Raw genomic sequence first — 14,857 nt, forward strand, 5'->3', positions numbered from 1 at the left:
TTCTGGCCGCCTGCTTTGGGGATCGGGCCAAGGCTTTAGGTCCATCCACACCTCTCCCATCCCCCAGCTCTGCTCTCGGCTAAGGAGCCCGATGCCGGGCTAGCCCGCTTGGAAGGTGCAAAGGAGGCTTTCCCGTGCCGCCTGCTCTGCGAAGCTCTACGTGGCTCGGTACTGCCGGCGCCTCCGCAGCAGAAAGCCAGCCCGCCGGCCCGCTTCTTGACAGGGCGCGCTCAGCTGCTTCTCTCCCACCCACCCACCCCTCCACAGCTGTTTATGCACATGCCTCAGGATCCTTCATTTGCATACCAAAATTGCTTGCCAGCAAAGGTGGCCTCCGACGAGTCAGCCCAAGGCTAACTTCGATTGTTCGCATTTTCAAACCAATAAGGGCAAGAGACTAGCTGTGGTTTGCATTAGGAATAAACAAAAGGGGACGAGTCGCAGGAGGGGTGTGTTGGGGAGGGGGGGGAAGAGAAGCAGGCGGAAAAGCCTTCGGGCTAGATTGGGGCAGACCTCCAAGCCTGGGCCAACATAGAAGCAACGAGCGAGCGCGACGAGACTTCGGCTGTTCCTTTGTCTGTTCTTCAGCGACCGGCTCTCCGGCCGCGTTTGCGGAGGGCCGAAGAGCGAGCGAGCGAGCGAGCGAGCGCCTTGGTTTGCCGAGAGAGGATTTGAGCGGGAATTTAGGCGCGCGCCGATTTGGGAACTGGGTGCTGCTTGCAGACGGACCCCTCAGTGCCACTTCCGACTTTAAGCCTTCCTGGGAAAGTCCTCGTTGGCTGTTTTCAATTTCGCTCTGGAGACCCAAAGGCTCCCCCTCCCCGCCCCTCCCGCCGCCGCCACCTCCCTCTCTCCCTCTCTCCTTTGCCTCACACAGACGCTTGGCAAGCACAGCCCGCGGCGGCGGCGGCGGCGGCAGCAGCAGCAGCAGCAGCAACAGCAGAAGTCACCCTCACCCGCTCCTCGCCCTAAACGCGAAATTGTCCTCCAGAGCGAGCGGCGCTTCTAGGCTGCGCTTGGAGTGGGTCGGGGCTCACTGGTTTGTTTTGTTGTTTTTTTCAACCAAGACAGTCTGTTGAGCTTTTAAGAATAAAACGATGTGAGCAAACACTGGTTGGTTCACGTGAAGGGAGTACCTAACCCTGGTGGATGCTGCAAAGCCGTTCGCTGTAAGTACAAACCTGTCTGTTTCCAAAACTGCATGGATTTGACAACAACTGTCCCTTCTTGTAAAGCGGTGAGAAAAGTCCCCCCCCCCACACACACACACTTTTTTTTTTGGCCCGACTGAAGCTTTATAAGGAAGTCACCCGCAAGAATGCCCTATGTTGCAAAAACAAGTTTTCCAAGCGACTAAGTGATCCGCCACCGAGGTACCATATGCACGTTTCTTTCCCCCCATCCCTATTAATACCTAATATACGTCACATTTTTTTTCCAGTATATTTTGGCTCAGCTTTATGTAGACGTCTTTCAAGTCGGATGTTCTGTGCTTCTAAAGTATTTATTGTGATAAATTTGCTTGATATGACTGTTTAGTTTTCTCAAGTGTTCGCGGGTCACTGAAAATAAATAACCCAGCGATGAGTGATTTAAAAAAGATCCTTGAATTGCTGAAAGACAATTCAGAAGGAAAGAAAATAAATTTGGAGGAAGGATGTGTGGCAGAAATCTTGACAGCTTACTCTGAAGGAGGAAATCCTGGAAAAAATTGCTGAGCATTAAAGGAGGACTTTATCAAGCTACCTGACATAAGTATAATGTAAAATTTTGGTATTTCTGAAAACTCAATGCTTACAAGTAAATAGCATTAATGCATTACTGAATTTACATGAAGCTTCTGACTTTCATCATTCATAAAAAAGTGACCTATTTTATAAATGCCACTAGATATTTAAAATACCCAAGCCATTATCATGTTAAATTAGCTTCAGATAACAAATTTAAGTGCACTTTACAAGAAAATGATAAAATCTGAATTCAGAGTTTCACTATTTAAACCAATTAAATATATTTTTCTGCAAAACAAAAATTAACCAATTTTAAGAATAGCTTTTTAGAAATTAGAATATTTTATTTATATTTATATTTTTCTTTAAAACATACTCTATAGTATGCATCTTAATACTGCTCAGTTTTTTTCCTATTTTTTTGAAGGAATTATAGTTTATGTTAATCCATGTCCCAATGTTTTGTTGTTGTTAGTTGCGAAGTCGTGTCCGACCCATCGCGACCCCATGGACAACGTTCCTCCAGGTCTTCCTGTCCCAATGTTTGTTTATAACAAAATATGTATTATCAAATCTTGGTATTATTTGAGTTGCAGTATTCCCTTAAAATGATCAGTCTTAGAAAACAAGCCATTATTTCATTTTTCATAAATACAGTTTGGAAATACATGATTCCAAGTGGTAGAGAAAAATGGAGGAATGCCTTGTTTGATGTTTTTGGGATTATTCATAGAATTAAAAAAGATCCCTGATTCAAGAGCAGAGATCATATATATATTTATCAAAAGAAAGGTCCATTCTGTACAAATCAAAATATTTTATTTTGACTTCCATGTCTATTTCAGAAGACCTAGTCTTCAGTTTTATATTTGAGTCATATGTCAATATATTTCATTAGTAATGCCAATAACAGTTGAGTGAAGGTACAATGCTATTTAAAACCAGTTTTAATAATTTGTGCACTTTTGATACATGCATTGTAAAGTAATTTTTAACTAAATCCATGTTTGAGACCGGTAACATTTGTGACTCTTGTAAGTCAACTTTTTTTTTTTAAAAAAAGGGGGGTGTTTGAAAAAAGTAACTAAAGAACTCTTTGGGGGTTTAAATTATAACTGGCTGAATATAATTTATTAATTCAAATATGAACTATAGAGTATTTTTACTTCAAAGAAATTCCTTTTGGTTAGAAAAAATGTTTTAAATTATAAATTCCTTTTTATAAGGATTGCTTCTAGCAATTTTTAAAAAGTCTGGAAAACCAATCATTTAGACAAGTATCTTCACTTTACTTGCTCTGTGCTGCTGAGATTTAGAAACCCTTCCCATTTACAGTTTACTTTTCACGGAACATTATTAAGTTTCTGGCTTCATACATGATTTTCTGTCAGATGCTTTTGATTTGTAATTTACCAAACTATAATAAACAGTGCAAAAGTCATGAATTTTCTTCTGCATCTTGAGCTCTGTGGTAGGGAAAATGTGATAAAATGTGTACCTTAAGTTCTGTTTGATGAACTCTTAAAGCAAGTTTGCCTTCTGGAAATAATTTCTGGGGTTGAAGAGCATGGTATTAACAGATTTAATGTGGCTATTCATTGGATTGTTGGAGTACTATGTGAGGTTTAACAAAATGAGAGAGACAAATTGAATATCAACAAAACCTACATCTGTGAAGAATTATGAAGTTAATTAGAAAAAAAGACCAACTGAAAAGATTTTATAAGTTGGTCACAATTTGGTATTATTTGTGAAGATATTTAACAGTGCACTTTTATGCAGGCCTGCTCACAAGTAAACTTTACAGAGCTACATAAGTCTATTATCACTATTCTAAATGTCATTGTAATTTTACTAAATGAAGTTAAAAATTCCATCATGTTTTTTAGGAAGAATTAAAAAGCAGTTTTGCATTTTATTAACTTATATTCAGTTCTTGAATCATGATCGTGTAGTAATTACTTATATGACAAAGAAGTTCCAGATTTTGCTTTTTCAAAACTTGTTGGTCTGATTTCACAATGAAATTTTTGCATATTGCACTAATATTGCATATTGCACTATCTTCCATTTTAGTGCAGCCATTCTTTAGTTGATTCTAATTATTGCTGCAAGCTTCTGATCTATGGAATGATTTGACTAGTAAAACCATGATTTTGAACACCTACAATTTCTTAGTAAAATTTTAAGCTACAGTAAATGTGTATTAATTAAAATATTAATAAGTGTCATTCATTCACATGTTGTTCTCTACAAATTGGTCATACTGCAATTACTCACTACAGAGTAATTTTGCATCTCCCATAGTCCCCCAAAAACATATGAAGTATAGTATTTTGTAAATTATAATAATGTCACCAACATCTGTGTTTAATTGTTGCTTGCATTTGCATTCTTGAGAGTAGATTTATTTTTCCTGTACCTCTATGTGGATTCATTTGACCAATCTAATAGGAGATTAGTAGTTTTAAAGTTATTTTGATTAAAGAATTATTTTTAAATGGTATAATGTATAACACATGCCTTAAATAATCCTTCATAGGCAAAGGATTGCAACTGAAGTATGAAGATCTTGCAAATGAACTCTCACAGCTTCTATAATGAAAGATATGCAAATATTTGTATTATATATGGTATCATATGTAATTCTAGCTTACAAAAGACACAGATTTCGTATTATTGTACATGATTAGCACATTATATTCTATATATTAAATATTATACAAATAATATAAAATATATATTATAGCAGTTAATTTAAAATACTAAAATATCTGTATTCTTAAGAACAGATAGTTTTAAGTACCGGTATGTTACTTTCCCACCTATAATTTATTCAAAGTGTATTCAAGAAGCATAAGAGAACATATCCTAAAGGCATTACAGCGCAATTTTGAGTGTTAGAGTAAAAAGTTTCCATTTAACAGGTCTTTTAAAAAAAATCTTGATAAAAAATCTTGAAAGAATATAAGGTTTAGCTGTTGCAAACACACACTTGATAGTTTGAATTAGCTTTTTATGGTCTCTTAAAAATACACTATGCGGCATTTTAAAACAGCACAAGAAAAATATTGTAGTTCTAGCTCTGTAACAGCATGCTTTTTGCCCTTAAGTGTAACGTTATATGTTGCCTGGCTGCTTATAGGGTTGGTGTGTGCTTTCTAAAGTAGTAATTCTGTCTAAGATTAAAAATAACAAAAACTACAAACACATAAGTGAGATTTGCTTAGATGACTTTTATGGCACTTAAAATGCCTCATCTCTCTTGTCTTTCTTCTGTGATCATCTAGGAAATGTCAGTTAAGGTTGGATGAAATTCTAGATTCAGATTTTTAAAAAAATAATATATGCCATAGTTGGAGAAGTTTTGTTTGTACTTTCAGGCTAGCAGCGGATCTTCACCTGAGATATATCACCTGTTCTTTAGAAACAAATTTTCTATCAAGTCTGCTCTTAAACACAGATTATTTACAGGTTATTTCCAAATTTAAAAGCTACTCTTACATTATAGAAGTTTGAAAAGATTCTGATATTTTTGGAAAAAAATAATTGTCTTGAAGGATGATACTCATTTAGAACATAAATTAGTTTATTTAGCAATACCATTTTTATATGTGGGATTCATATTTTAAAAGACTGCATAAAGTTCCTTTTTTCTGAGGCATGTATGGTTATTTTTAGCTTAATTGGAGGAGGAGGGCACAGATCGGAAGGCTATAGAATCTCTGGCCCAGTTAGATATGAAGAAACTTTGCAGATGATTTATAGAAATATAATTTAGCTGTATTTTACATGCTTAGCACTGACTTGAAATCTTTTAAAACTTTCTGGAGTCTGAACTTTAAAACATAAATTGTGTGAAAAGATAAAAATTAACCTGCTAGGCATAAAAGACTGTAAAGAGTTAAAGAGTGGGAGGGAGATATATTTCAGCTAGTGATAATAAAAGCTGGCTGATAGATCTTTAGAGGGTGTTGGAGTGTTAGAGCGTCTTCCCTTAAAATTGCTTGCTCTGTTAATAGCTTCCTTACCTAGGCACTTCTTCCTAAACTACTCTAGGAAGACAGCTTTACATGTTGATTGGGGGAGGGGTAATGCAGTGTGCAGCTGTCATAGACAAGTGATGAATCACTATCCCGTCATTTGGCTGCCTTCCACATGACATGGGCAGGAGGGGGATAGTCCTGCTGGAGGAAACAACAGTTGAGGCTTCAATTTAAAGACAATATGTCTTTCACCGAAGTGCTGTCCCCCTCCTCTTTAGGCTAAAAAACAGCATTACGATCCCCAGGAAGATTTCTTTGTTTAGTTAGATTAAGACCTGACATGAACATAGGATAACATAGGTTTCTGTTTGTGTCCCTGGTTTGCAGGTGTAAAAATCCCAAGTCAGTTCAGATGTTGCTGCTTCATCCTTTCGCAGGTAAGGTTAAAGTGAAAGTCACTTCTCTATGGAAAGAAAAGCTTAGAATGAAGTTGTGTTGTTTACTTCAAGTGACAAATATACAAATGAGCTTTCTTTCTAAATTTTAACTGGAGAAATGTTTTCTTTGGAAAATACTTTAAATATTCTGAAATGATTGTTTCAAAAAAATACTTATCTGAATTTTAAAAAAATGTTCTGCTGGTTGGAATGTTTAAATCACAGTGGCACAGAGCCTTGTATATAAGTTGTAAAATTAGTGCATTTTAAAATATAAATTTGATAAACAGCGCCATTGTCAAAAGAATTTATTACAAGAAAGCAATTACAATATTGAAAACTAAATACATCAGAATAAATTTTGAAAAATATGATTGTTTGCATGGGTTTGACAGAATATGTAAGTCTGGAAAGATTCAGTTCAGTTGCACTATTGAACTTTATCTACCTGTAAGTATAATTTCAGATAGTATTTTACAAAAAAAAACCCTCTTCAAACAAAATTGAAAATCCAAACCAGTTTTATTAGCATTTTGGAAAGTCTAGAATTGATTCCAGTGATGTTTTATATTGCAAAAATAAATAAACTATTCTAGAACTATTTTTATTCAAAAATCATTTTTATTTCAGAATATATGTTTTGGCTATTGCCTTAACTTAATCTTATATATATTATACGATTGTGTTTTTAAAACCACAAATGGAAATTTATTATAAAAACTGATATGTGTAAGAATGCTTGCATTTAAACTAAAGCATAGTTAAAGAACAAAACATTAGCAATTTTTTATTTAGCTCAATTTTTATGTTATTTAAATGACAGTGCCGCAAAGTGCTAAGCTGTATTAATGCTAGAACCATTCATTGTGCATTGGTCTTATCCCTTTTCAGTGGGGCACACTTTATGTAATCCACAAAGCAAACATGAGAACAGACATAATAATATTTTAATGCTGCATTTGTTTCAATGGAAACAGAGGAACAATTAAGTAGTTTGCTAAAGTAAACACATACATCAGGAATATCTCATTCCTTGTCAGTAGACTCTAGGTTCAACTATTACTTCAAGTGTTTTCTTTGGTTTGGAGGCCCATTAAATTGTAATTGGTTGGTAAATTATATGCAAGCAACCAGTGCTAATGTATTGCTTTGGGTACTCACCTTTTAATGTACTGTTATTGCCTCTGACACATAATTTATACAAATAGTGGATATATTATAAGAAGAAACTTGTTTTTGCTATGTTAAGGTTCTCATTAGACATTAATGCATTGTGTATGGAAAGGTACAAAACTCCTTACCTGGGAATAAGATCTATTGGATTTTATTTCTTACAGACTTTCCAAAGCTATAAATATATGTAGATTTGCACTTACAGAAATGATTATGTATTTGAGGTAGAAAAATTAATTGTAGCTATAGTATATGAAAAGTCTTGAATTGTGTTTCTGTAGTTAAAATTATTTCTTTTTTTAGGCCTATGGAAATGCAGGATTTAGCCAGCCCACATAGCCGTCTGAGTGCTGGCAGTGAGTCTCCTAATGGTCCAAAACTTGATAATTCTCACCTAAATAATAATTCCATGACACCCAATGGCACAGAAGGTTAGTTCCTGATTGTGTATGTTGCCTGTGAGATATATATATATATATATAAACATCAATATATACTTTGTAAACTTAATATGAAATTTTATATTAGACCTTACCCATTACATTTGGGCTTTATTATTTGAATGAAAGTGGTGAACGTATGCTGGAATCCTTCTCCAGTCTTCTGCATAAAGGCTAGGGATAACCAACTTTTTCACCTAGCTGTTTGTTTGTTTGCTGATTTTAAGCAGCAGCTTTGTTTTGGCATCTGAAAGTTACTATCATGACTTTCAGGTTTAGCATCTTGGAAACCAGACTTCTCTAGTAGATATGCAAGAATGCTTAACTAGATAAATTCTGCTACTGTGTACATTTTTAATGAATATAAGGTGGTGCTAGAGACCAGTTATAATTAGTTAGTAGTTTATAGATGTTTGAAGCTTGCTGTTGGTAACTTTTCAAGATTTTTTTTATCTTGCACGTTCATTTACATGGTTAATTTGCCACTAAATGAAATATTGTGATATATAAAGAAAGTAATACGGACTACTCTGTTGCTATCTCAGTTTACATATATATTTTAAAAAGATAATTTAATATGAAAATGTGCAAAATTGTAATTTAATAGGTTAGAATGCATAAACACATGGTGCCATAGGAGATGCAAATATAAAGGGGTTGTTAGCCTTCCAATATGCATTGAATAAGGATCTTAGCATGGCAATATTTTAGGGAAACTACACATACAATATGCTGTGTAGAACAAATTAACAATTTCCTTTGAAATATTTGAAAAAGGTAATAGGAAAATTTAATGTTTTATAAGAAAGTTTAGTATATTAAAAGAAAAAAGGTTTTGTTTCACTTGTACATATACTGCATTCCTTTAAGTGAGAGATACCCCTCCACTGACCTTTGCCATCCCCCGTCTTCCAATCATCTTTGCTCTCAGTTTTAATTAAAAATTACTTGGAGATACATAGAAGGACATCTAAATGGGAAAGGGGGTGCTACTTTAAAAAATCTTTCAGATTTGTATATACTGTATATGCTGCAAGTATAAGTATGATGATAACTATTATATTCTGGAGTTAACAACTTTAACTAATGAAATCCACAAGGGGGTTTCTTTCTAAACAAACCTATCAGGATGTTAAGTTATAATTATTTTAATGCAACAATTCCAAGTAATTTAATGCAACAATTCCAAGTAAGGAACAGAGCTTAACATGCCATACCAATTTAAAAGAAGTAAAACTTTTCTGATGGATATTATATAGATGTGATTCTGTGACATATATGGAAAAACTACTAGCATTTTATTTTCTTTGCAATTTTCCTTTAGGTGACATGACTCTGCTCAACACTGCAGACTGGTTGTTAAATGTTAATACACAGACCACTGCAGGTTTGTGTAGCCAAGATGAATGCAAAATTGCTAGCATGCATTTTAAGGTTCTGATTCTTGTTTGTTAGTGCTGTTAACTTTATTGAAAGGTAATTAATTCACAGTACTATGTACACATACTTGAAGTAAGCTCCATTGATTGCTATACGATTTTCATATGTACCTATATAGAAAAATATATAGCACCTATGGCATACAGCGAATGTTGCTTTATTTCCTTAAAATGAATTTGATATTTGTTAAGAGGAGTTCCCTTTCCTTTTCTCTCTTGCTTTACTTTGATTATTTTGACAACTATAGGATTTGGAGGATATTCAGCTTTCTATAATAGACAGATAATATTCATTTTTAAATGATAATGTTGCATTTGAACAAAGCATTTGGGGAAATGTAATCCATATTTTGTTCTCACATGCTTCATGTGAATTTACAGTGTAAGGGGTTAGGGTTAAATAAATAGGGTCAAACCTATTTAGTTTATATGAAAAATAGTAAAGGTAAAGTTTTCCTTGACACAAACTAAACATTTGATGACTATATCTCTCTAATTTTTCTTATCCACACAATATGCAAATGGTTTTCCGTTCCTCTCTTCCATGATATTTCTCTGCCTACAGCCTTGTGCGTTCCTGGTGGTCTCCCATCAAAGTACTAGTTTGGTCCAAACATACTTAGCAAAAATAAAATAAAATAAAATAAACTCATAGAACTCAATTAGACTCACTGTGCATAGGACTTCAGAGTAAATCATAGTATCTGTATGTCATATGGCAACATGCAGAGAACATTTTCTTAGCCTTTGCATAAATATGTTTATTCAGAAGGAAGTCAAGATCACATTGATAGGACATGACATGAATTGCATCAGTATTATTTATGTGTAAGGTAGCATGTTATGCATTTACATATTTGTAAGTTTTAACCTGAAGTAATTGAAACTCATTCATGCTTTAATAACTGAGAATTTATTGTACATCACTTTGGTTTATTACTTGTATATTTTTCCTTCTCATATATTTTCCCAGGTTAAAATGTGATGTATTATAGAAAACTAAAGCTTAATTAAAAATTGGCAGAGATACTTAAGTTCCTCACAAGAAAGATTATTCAAGTACAATTTTCTATATACCATGTGATATTATGGTTGGTATAGAAAACTTTAGCTATTTAAATAGAGTTTCAGTGCAGAAGTTGGTATGAGAGGTATGCCTGGTAGGTTACTCTAAGTACAGTGGGGATTATGCACCCTGCATTTTGAGTCTAAACTTATAATGTAAAAGCATTTGATGATCATAGCAGACTCCACTTGCAGTGTTATGAAAGGAGAAGCACACTAAAGATTTCTTTTACCCTCTCTAGAGTGTATCAATTTTCTTCAAAGGCAAACTAGTTCATCGTAAAGATTTAAAATGATTATAATATTCGAGTTAACTAGTTGATATGAGACACTGATTTTGGATTATTGTAACAAAAATGATGATAGTATGTGCTATTGTATCAGTTGTGATATTTAGTGATTTAAATGTTGCATTTGCACCACAGCATTGGTATTATTTTTTTATTGTGCACCTGCTTATGTAGCATCTTTCTTAGAAATACCATACACTATCTTACATTGGAAGTAGATGTCTTTTACAAGGCAAATACAGTACCCCAAAAGTCCAGCATTATGGATAAACAGGTGCTACAGAAGAGCAAATTTCAGAAGAGGGATTTTGCTTTAAAGCAAATTCTCTGAAACAACTAGGTAATTTTGGACTTCAATCCCAAAATATGTAATGTGCCTGTGTGGGTGATTTTTTTGTGGAGAAAAGATGCAATGAATGGTTATGCAGAAACAGCCTTTTGGTAAGAAATATGTTAGTGGAGAAAAGTAGCAGTTTTAGAACAATAACATTCTGGTTTAAGTTTATTGTATAAGGTTATAAAAGCTATATGGGCAGTTTCTATAGATGAAACAGCAGTTCACTCTATTTCCCAAACACTTGCAAAGAGAGTTGCCTAGAAGCCTATAGTGCAATTGAAAGTGGAGCAAAGAATGCATTGTACATTTTTTTCATTTTCCACATTTCTTACACTGAATACCAAAGTACTTTGCTATTAAACATTAGCAATAATTATTTAAAGTGTATGTTAACCTTAAGCTGTTGTAGTCTACTTTGAACCTGGGTGAGCAGTTTTATTATAAGCAAGAAATGCATTTTGAGTTCTTGACTAAAGATACATGGGGCTGTACTTTTTTGCATATTTTAGAAATGGGAATATTAATATTTGTTTTATTGATGAAAGTAGACTTTTGAAGTTATTTTTTCTAAATATGGATATATAGTTTATTATCTCTTCTTGTTTCCAATTGTCTAGTGCAGAACCATCAGCTGAAATTAAAATTGCAATTACATATTTGGTCATTCATATCCATAATTAAATCACCTTGATAATATGGATAAATAAAAGTCTATCTACTTTATGACACTTATACTCTGCTATAATATTTTTATAGAAGAATTCCTAGAAAATAAGTTGCAGCTGTGTATTATTTATAGATGAAGCACAGTACTAATGACATTGTGGCAATACAAACATCAACAAAACTTTTCAGAATTATATCCTTAAAATGCAAACAATAATTGGAAAGTATACCAATTTTCTAATAGTAGACCAAACCAAAATTGCTGAATTTTTTTGAAAATTGGTTACCCGTATATATTTATTTATTAATTCAGAAAGAAAAAATAATTTACAAAGTGTTAGATGTACTAGCAAGCTGTAACCAGTAACTTCATATCATTATAAATAATAATGAGTTTATTATATCTGAAGCTTTGGATGGATCATGCATGATAGGTTGTTGAGGAGAGGAAAAGAGAAAATGGAAAAATAAGAAATGAATATAATTTATAGATGATGATTATAAGTAAAACTGTAGTTATGTGTGAAACAGATATTACTTAGTTATAATAGTTTGAATAATACATTTTAACATAAATAATGTTGACTGATGAAACCAATATGCAGGTTTTACTGAGTATTTTGTATTTGAGTCAAAATCTTAAAGCTGAGTATCCATTTGGGGTCTGTCTGGTTTGTAACCTATTGCTGTTTTTTGTTGGTGGTGCATTTTCTCTGGGAGTTTAGAATTACATACTTTACATGGAAATAATCCTTTATTTTATCATAATTATAATAATCCTATGAAGAAGATTATGCTGAGAATGAGACTGAATGACCTCAAATCACCCAATGAGTTTCCATGGCTCAGGATGGCCTATGTCTCAGTGCTCCTAATCCAACACCTTAACTACCACATTACACTGTTTAATATATTTTATATATTTGTCCTGTCCTACCTCCATTGTCCAGATTTTGCCAACATTGGAATATTACTCTCGGATGTATCATTCAAATATCATCTACATCTCTGTGAAAATATTACATAGTCTTTGCCCTACAAAAATCAAGTAATATTAAAATGAGGTGTCTCTGGTCCTGTTCAAAAATCTAACTGCAGAAATATAATAATATATTATAATTTAAGGTATACCTTATGCCTTAAAGTAAACCAAAATTTGGAAACATTTCTTAGAACTTTTCAGTAGATGGATGGAAGGAGGAAGGGACAGACAGAGAGGGAGGGAATATAAATAAATAGATTCACCTACATATCTAATATGATTCAGTGACAGTCTTCTTCCAGGATTCATAGGTTTTGATAAGAAAAAATATTGCTTACTTACAATAGGTATTGCCTACTTACTGTTTCTCTCTGGAATTTAAAGCCATCTGCTTTAAATCTGCTCCCTAATTTAAAACTATAAGACTATAAATGATAAGATCCTGATACTAGAGCATTGTTTTTATCCCCTCCTCTGAAATTATTGAAATTTTATTCTATAATTTGCAGCATTTCAATACATAAAGTATATAGCAGATAAATAACTTGAGGTGTTCCATGTCAGATATGTTACTTTTTAAAGTGATGAAAGACCCTTTACCTTTAATACAAGTAATAAATGTCTGTGATACAAGATTCTTTTGCTTCTATACTAATAAAAATGTTAATCTTAGGAAGGATTATGGTAGCATTGAAAAAAATCTGCTATGGTTTTAGACTACGTATAGCTGTTTAATGGCAAAAGCAAGAACTGCAGTTCTCCCTGACTCTCTGATTTCAAAGCTGACTTAATTTTTCAGCTTCACTAAGCTTCAGCTGATTCCATCAAAAATCCTTATTTTTATTAATATTCATAGATTTTGTTTTCTTTATATTTAAAATATAACAATATTTTAACTATTTAACAAATTAAATGGATTAAAGAAATATTTGCTCTTATCTGTTAGTTTAAAATGATGAATAATTCATTCTGAAACAGAAACAAATTTACTAGTGCCACCAAAATAAAACAAAAAAAAAATGTGATATTCACATAGTGGAACAGACATCCTAACAATCTATATATTTCAGTCTGGATACATTCTGTACTTTTTATGAAGAGTCATCTGGGGATACTTCATAATACATTGTTTTGGATTGATTTTAAATTTAGAAATATAATTTAGTTATTTTGATGACCTTCACATGTCATATTAATAGACAAGGGATGCAATCTGCTCATCAGATACTATGCCACCACAATGTATTTTTTTAATACTATTTAAATCCTCTGTAATACATACAGTTACACCATAATTAAAGGGTTAATTTCCTCTTCCTTCATATTGTAATCCAAATCTTGATTAAATTGTTTTTACTGCTGTGGTTATAAAATTCTGTTTCTGTTCAAATATAGTTGATGCTAACTAACCCTTATGAATATCCAATACTGGCCATAGAAGTATTTATTCCAGGACTTTCGGTTAACTGTTCTGTCTTCTGTCTGGATACTACTGCTGTCTTCATAGAATTTTAGAGTTTATTAGTTTTAAATGTGGTTTGTAGGATTTTTTAAAAATAATTAATTGGATTAAATATTATGGAGAGAATTTGCCCCTACATAGAATTTACTGTCACTTTAGAGCTGATCAGAAGATTAAAATATGGGATATAAAGCTTTCTATCATTCAAGCAGTGCATTTAATGCATATGTAAATCCTCAGTCAAAAATTAAAAGCAAAAAAAGAAACAGCCTATTGTGCTGTCCTCTGGGAATTGTAATAGTACCTTGGGAGAATCACTTCACTGCTGCTATTTTTAATGTCTTCTTGTCTGTATGTAGGGAAAATAGTTGGTACTGAAAAGATGTTTCTGTTCATTCTTCCCATTGTTAGTAGTTAATGTTTAAAAGAGATAGGGTAAGGGACTAAAGCAAAGGTTTACCAAAGCTGATCAAAATCCAAAGCTGAAAGGAATTTGGAGATCATAATATTTCTCATATAATATATAAAGCATTATATACATTAAATAAAATTTCTCTGGAATTAATATTTTCAGGCAGAAGTATGAGAATCTATTGAAAATATTAGTTTATTGTATGACTAAATGAGAGCTTGTCAGTTTTGTATAGACTGGCTTGAAACATAAAAGTCCATGTTTGTTTGCCAGAATCATAAATATTGAATATTTTTATGAAAATAAATAAATGGCAAGTAGCATAGTTAAATATTTAGACTTTCAACTAAACCAACATTTTTCTATAAAACTTCTCGTATATTTTATAAAGAAAAGGGTCATGTATTTAAAAGGATTGAGGGTTTTAACTTTTAAGTT

At 33.1% G+C, this 14,857-nt stretch overlaps 1 long non-coding RNA gene across 1 annotated transcript; it reads left to right on the forward strand.

Moving 5' to 3' along the window:
* Nucleotides 1-1,049: 1,049 nt before the first annotated feature.
* On the forward strand, nt 1,050-9,114 carry LOC107288541. Its single transcript, XR_001548907.1, has 4 exons — nt 1,050-1,169; nt 6,104-6,153; nt 7,630-7,757; nt 9,091-9,114. It is a non-coding gene; the product is annotated as an uncharacterized LOC107288541 (long non-coding RNA).
* Nucleotides 9,115-14,857: the final 5,743 nt, after the last annotated feature.

The sequence above is a fragment of the Protobothrops mucrosquamatus genome, unplaced genomic scaffold (assembly GCF_001527695.2).
Source record: "Protobothrops mucrosquamatus isolate PMUCROS unplaced genomic scaffold, P.Mucros_1.0 scaffold556, whole genome shotgun sequence".
Taxonomy (NCBI): Eukaryota; Metazoa; Chordata; class Lepidosauria; order Squamata; family Viperidae; genus Protobothrops; species Protobothrops mucrosquamatus.